The sequence below is a fragment of the Mus musculus genome, chromosome 16 (genome assembly GCF_000001635.26).
Source record: "Mus musculus strain C57BL/6J chromosome 16, GRCm38.p6 C57BL/6J".
Lineage (NCBI taxonomy): Eukaryota > Metazoa > Chordata > Mammalia > Rodentia > Muridae > Mus > Mus musculus.
Window position 1 is genome coordinate 29054019 of NC_000082.6, and position 6313 is coordinate 29060331.

The following is a 6313-nucleotide window of genomic DNA, read 5'->3' on the forward strand; positions in this document are numbered from 1 at the left end:
TTAAAGGGTACAGTTATAGTGTGTTAATACTAATAGACACATACTAGGCATTGCGATACCGATAGACTTAGTGCTACCTGTGTAAGGGTAAGACTGTTTCTAAACGGGAGTAATAATTCAGAATTAAGAATCCACTAGTATAATCTGTTAGACTACCAGTTTCAACAGGGTGTGGGGAAAGCAGGCAAAATGGAGAATTGAGCTTTAGAAATACTATTTAATTTGTCTCATTTTCAGAAGATACCTAGGCAGTTTCGACAAAATCCCACCCCATTTGAAAAGGAGGAAATAGTCCGAACATTTTGGCTTCAGAATTTTACAGCCTATTGTCTGTGAAAGAGCAGGCTAGAGCTTCTGCATTATCAATAGATAAAGCTATCTCTTGTCGATGAAGTCTGAACAAATCAGCTTCTTGCTCTGGATTCATTCAATTACAGTAGGGCTTTTGCCTTCGCTGAAAAAAAAAAAAAAAAAAAAGAGCCATCTGTGTTGCTGGGAATAAGAAAATCAGATCAGCCTCAAAGGTCAGGACCGAGCTTCTCTGAGGTTTCTTTGTTCTTGGCTCAGTCCTGGGATTTGAAATGACAACTTTCTCTCTGTGAGAAGAGTCTATTCATGGGTCTCCTGGAAAAGCCGCTTTGCATTGTGAGCAAGCGCAGATCACAGCACCTGGGTCAGGCTGCGAGGGAAGACGCAGAGCTAAAGCTTCATCTCCTCCTGCAGTCTCTTCTAACAAGGCTGTTTTGATTTCACTCCAGGCCACGGGCCTCATGTAAAACTGCCCCTGAGCCGCTGTCAAAGCTAACATTTCCACGTGATCTTCTTTCACCTGAAATGGCGCCTGCCTCCTTAGAGACACTCATCCCGGAGCAGAGGTAGAATTTAGTTCCGGCCTCTCTAGGTTTTGGAACTCCGGATTCTGAGATTTAGATACACACTCAGAGCTCTACTGTGGGAAGCACTGAGTCTTTTTTTTTTTTAATTTAACTAAAACTAAACTAATTTTAAAATTATCTATTCTCTTAACCAGCCATCCATCGTCCACCCATCCAACCCTCCATTCATCTCTTAGCATCATCAAACTGAGCTAACATGGCACTGTTGGTGTTAATTCTAATTTCAGCAAACCCCAGGAGTGCTTGTGTTGCTCTGTATCTTGGACTTTCTAGATTCATCTATATAATTTAGATTTCTGTTCTTGACTGGAGCTGGTCTAAGAATGTTGGAGAATTAAATAAAAGAATGTGGAAACAACTTGGTACAATGGCTGACTCCAAGTTCATACTCCATAATTCATTCACCGACTTGTAGATTCTGCCCTAACCCCACACAAATATGTCTTGATTTAGAGACCAGAGAACATGGACTTAAATGATAGCTTCTAGGGCCTTGTGGCGGTGGCGGGGGTTGGGTAGAGTGGGGTGGGGAGTCTTGGGTGAGGCTGATAGGCTCTAAGTTGGCTGGATGATAGTTAAAAGGCTCTACATTATTTTAGTGCTCCACTTTGCTTTCTGTTACTTGATTAGATGCTTACCCAAAACCAGTTGAGGAGTAATGTACTTATTTGGTTTCCTGGTTACAATCCATCTTTCAGGGAAGCTAAGGCAGAAACCCAAGGTAGGAACTGAACCACACAGCAAGGAGGAATGTGGCTTATAAGAAGACTTGCCTCTCCTGGCTTATTCAGCTACATTTCTTACATGACCCATGGCTACCTGCTCAGGGTCCCGAGGTCTACAGTGGTCTAGGCCTTTCTCCATTAGCTGGAGATCACGAAAATGTCCTACAGACATAGCCAAGGCCAATTTGATGGAGGCAATCCCCCAATTGTGGTTACCTTTCCTCAGGTGACTCTAGATTGTGTCGAGCTGACAAAAACAATAAACAAACAACACCCATAACCAGCAAGCCTAGGGTACACTGCCCTCAGGCTCCTGTGGGATCAAAGCTTATTTGACCATTCCACAAATACCAAGATAGCGTATGTGAGAGTCTCGATTGTCAACGTGTCTGGATCAAGTGATGGCTACATCTGTCTACTAAAATTTAATACTGAGTATGTTATAGGGATACTTCAAGGGAGAATTGACTTGTAGGACTGTAATGGGGGTAAAGGAATGACCCATCCTGAATACGGGTACAAGCATCCTACAGCTGAAAGGCCTAAAGAGAAGAGCCAGCAAGTGCAAGCTCCCCTCTTCAGTGAATGGGCCTATCATTGCGAACATCGCCTGTGTGTTTTAGACCCCCAGCTTCATTGGCCTTTCCTCGTAAACTCAACACCATCAACTCTCCAGGGAGTCTTCCTATCTGCAGCACTGAACTGGGACCATTGGAGTTTCTAGCTTCTCGGTAGCCACAGGACTCGCTTCTATCCCAGAATGCAAATGGTCACTGTAGCTTTTTGTATTACGAAAGCTAATTATGTTCCCTAAAACTGCTCACGCGAGTGTCTGCATGTAAGACACTGGGGGACCCTGTCTTCAGCTGGTTTTGATTGGTAAATAAAGATAAATATGCTGGCAGCCAATGGCGGTTCAGGGCAGACAGAGGCGAGACTTGAGACTTTCCGGGTAGGGAGGAGAAGGAGATCCACCATGCTGGAAGAGGTGGAGGAGAGGTGATGTCATGCCTGAGAAGAATGGAGGACAGGGAGGCATAGACAGCATGTGAAGGAGCTGGGAAAGTGTGGCCCAGTTGGGCAGCCCGACTGGGTCCAGGGCAGCCAAGATAGAATATAGAAATTAGTAATTAATAACTTGGGATTATCAGCTGGAGGTAGATTAACAACCCAGAGGTTAGAAAGTGGCCCAGCTGTTGCACTATTTAAGGTATTTCAGAATATGAAGGTGTGTGTGTGTGTGTGTGTGTGTGTGTGTGTGTGTGTGTGTGTGTGTGCGTGTGTGTGTGTGTGTGTATGTGTGTGTGTATCTTTCATTAGGGAATCCAGAACACTGGGGGTGGGGGGAGTGTGAAACCTACAGCCTGGATTTATTTAAATAATTTAATATGACAGATGGTATTCCAACCAGGAGCAAGAACTCACTTAAAAAACTTAATTGGAGATTCCCAAATGGATTACACATGCCTTCTCTTTAAAATTAAAGACTGTCCCCGAGACAGTCTTTGGAACTAAGATAGAAGTTTGACTAGTTTGGCATTGCATGATTCTGGGGCTCCTGGCTTAAGACTGGGACACACCCAGGCTGGCCCAGGGACTTGGGCCATGAGTTAGTGATTCAGCAGGACAGGCAGGTTCTAGGCCTGTGTGAGAGCTTAGTCACAGATGCTGTCAGCTCCTGCTGGGAGAAGGGACACAGCAGAGAGCAGCTTACCCTGCTGAGATAAGTAAGGCAGGCCACAGAGATCGGGAAAAGATAGGAATGGAAGTGTTCAGAATATTAAAAAATCAAGCCTTTGCAAGCAACCGGATTCTTAGAACGCGGGAATTCTAGGATAGCTTAGCATGGCATTCAGTCATAAATCAGCCTGAAAATAGGCTCATACAGAAAATAGAAGTGAATTTAATTGAAGTTAAATACATAGGAAAGTATATTAATCCAAGTTATCTAAAGATAGAGGGGATATACATATATATCCACAGATACTAATCTCCAAAGAAGGGAAGAATTAAAGAAATTCAGGCCTTTGATCTCAAATGTAGGAACAAAGGTAGCAGATAGGGAGAAAGCCTCTCTCAACAGATAATAACAAAGAGAGGGAGAGCTGCCATGTTGGGAAAAGAAGTTGAGGAGATACACCATGCCTGAGAAGAGTGAAGAAGAGGGAGGCATAGCTGGCATGTGACGGAGCCAGGAGAAAGCATTCCAGTTAGGCCGCCTGCCTGGGCCCAGGGCAACCAAGAGAGAATACAGGATTTAGTAAGTAATAACTTGGGATTATCGGCAGGAGGTAGTTTAATCGCATGGAGGTTAGGAAGTGAATCAGCCATTGAGCTGATTAAGACATATTAAAATATAAGGCTGAGCGTGTGTCTTTCATTCGTAAACCACTGGGGCCAGCTGTGGGGACACGCTACCAGAATTTATTTAAATAATTAATTCTACAGCCACTATGGGACTATTCAGCATCCTACAATGTTACCCAGCAGATCTTTTAATAGATGTATATAATCTATTGTTTCTTCTCCTTTAGAAAACCCTGTGATAAATCTGTACACTGGGCTTTGTAAGTCTCTGTAGCCTACTCTTTATCTGTAATATTTTTTCTCCATGGCTCCTTAAAAATAATAATAAAAAAATCATTCTTAGTTCAAAGGCCCCATAAAAACAGATCATGGGATTGATTTGACATGTACTTTAGTTCAGTGATCTTTGCTGAACCACCACTGTCTGCCCATTCTATGACTGCAGGCATCCTATATCACCAACAATTCTTGAAGTCAAGAGACTGTGCTATCCCGATTATTCCTTACTAGCTTCTAGACTTTCCATGTATGACAAAGAAATTTTTATCCTCAATGAATCATGGCTTCTCTCTGCACTAGACTCATCATCAAGTCCTTCCTCCCAAGTGTGGGTAAAGGAATAGTTCAGGACTGTTAAAAGGTGGGGTTTGCCTGGAGACGATATTGTGATTTCAACATATTTAGTGCCAAAACCACTGTGGAGACCCATGGGTGGTCAGAAAAAGGTAGGGGGAGCAGTCACAGCTGATGAGGAGACCAATTCTCTTTGTGACACTGTGTCTTTATCTGCAATTCTAGGGTTCTGAAGAGTGTTTAAAAAATGTTTCTTGGTGTACAGGTACTTGTTCAAAGTAATATAAAATTGTATCATTTTACTTAATGCTTTAGTTTTAATTTTACACATTTAGAAGCACATGGACTTCACTCATACTTTTACACCGTATTCCAGAAATATTGAGAACAAATTTTGAGAAAAAATATCTTAGGAGACTCAGTAACTTTCTGCTCAGAATTCCAGCATTCCCCTGCCAGTTCCGAGTGTCCCTAATGAACGTGTGGTGGACACATGTTTCTAATAGTTGTGGATCTGCCTGGAAGAAGAGGTGAGGGAGCAGAATATTCTAATGAGGTTTCTGTTGCTGTAGTCAAACCATAGCCAAAAGTAACTTGGAAGAGAAAAAGATTTATCTGTCTTTCAGGCTGTATACCATCATTGAGGGAAGTCAAGGCGAGAGGCACACACATCCAGGCTCACACTCAGCCGCCTCTCTCCCATAACTGAGGACCACCTGCTCAGCAGTGGCACCATCCACTGTGGGCTGTGCCCGCCTCCATCACTTAACAAGAAAAGGCTTTCCAGATATGGCCACAGCCCAATGTGATGAAAGCAATTCAACTGGGTTCCCCACTTTCCAGGTGTGATGGTTGGTTTTCATGAACTTGACACAGACCTAGTCATATCTTAGAGAGAATCTTAATTGAGAAAATGCCAGCCACCGTTAGACTGGCCTATGGGGTAAACCTTCGGTGATGTTATCTTGATTAACAATTGATGTGGGAGGGTCCAGCTTACAGTAGACAGTACAACAAGTGGTTCTAAGTGGTATAAGGAAGGATGAGAAAAATTTGAGGTACAAGCAAGCAAGCATCCTCCTCCGCGGCTTCTGCTTCAGTCCCTGGCATGACTTCTCTCAGTGATGGAGTGTCTGTGAACAAAGTGTAAGCTGAGCAAATCCTTCCCTTCCCAAACTGCAATAGAAATTCTGACGAAGGTACCAGGTGTGTAGCTTTTGTTAGGTTGACAAGAAAAGTTGCACAGAGAAAATTCACTGTGTTCTCCTTTCTGCCTGCCTGCTTGAGTTGAGGTGTCAGTCCCTTTGGTCTGGGATCTACACCATTGGCTCCTCTGCTGCTCTTCTCTTCAGACTTAGCTTGTAGCCATGTCCTGACTTTTCTGAGTCTCCAGCTTACAGATGAGATGGAGGACTTCTCAAATCCCATATTCACAGGAGTTATTATGTTCCTCAAGAAATCATGTGTGTAAATCGTGTATGTATTCGGTTCTGTGTCTTTGGAGGACTTGTGATTAACATATATTTCCTAAGAGGGGGCCCTCTCCTTCCATTTTTGTTAGTCTCATGTAACCTTTTCCTGGATAGTCCATGAACTAAAGGCCCAAGAAAAAACTTATAATTGTAAGACAGGGGATTTAACTGAAGTCCCAAATTGCTTTTGCTGTTCTCCGACATTTGGAGCAAGCTGCTATTAGCAAATAGCCTTTTTCTTCAGCTAAAGGTATTAAGTGAAAATTTTAGTCACCTAACTTTTATATATTTTTTGCACGTGTATAATTTTGTCTGTGTGGTGTATGTGTATGGCATTTGT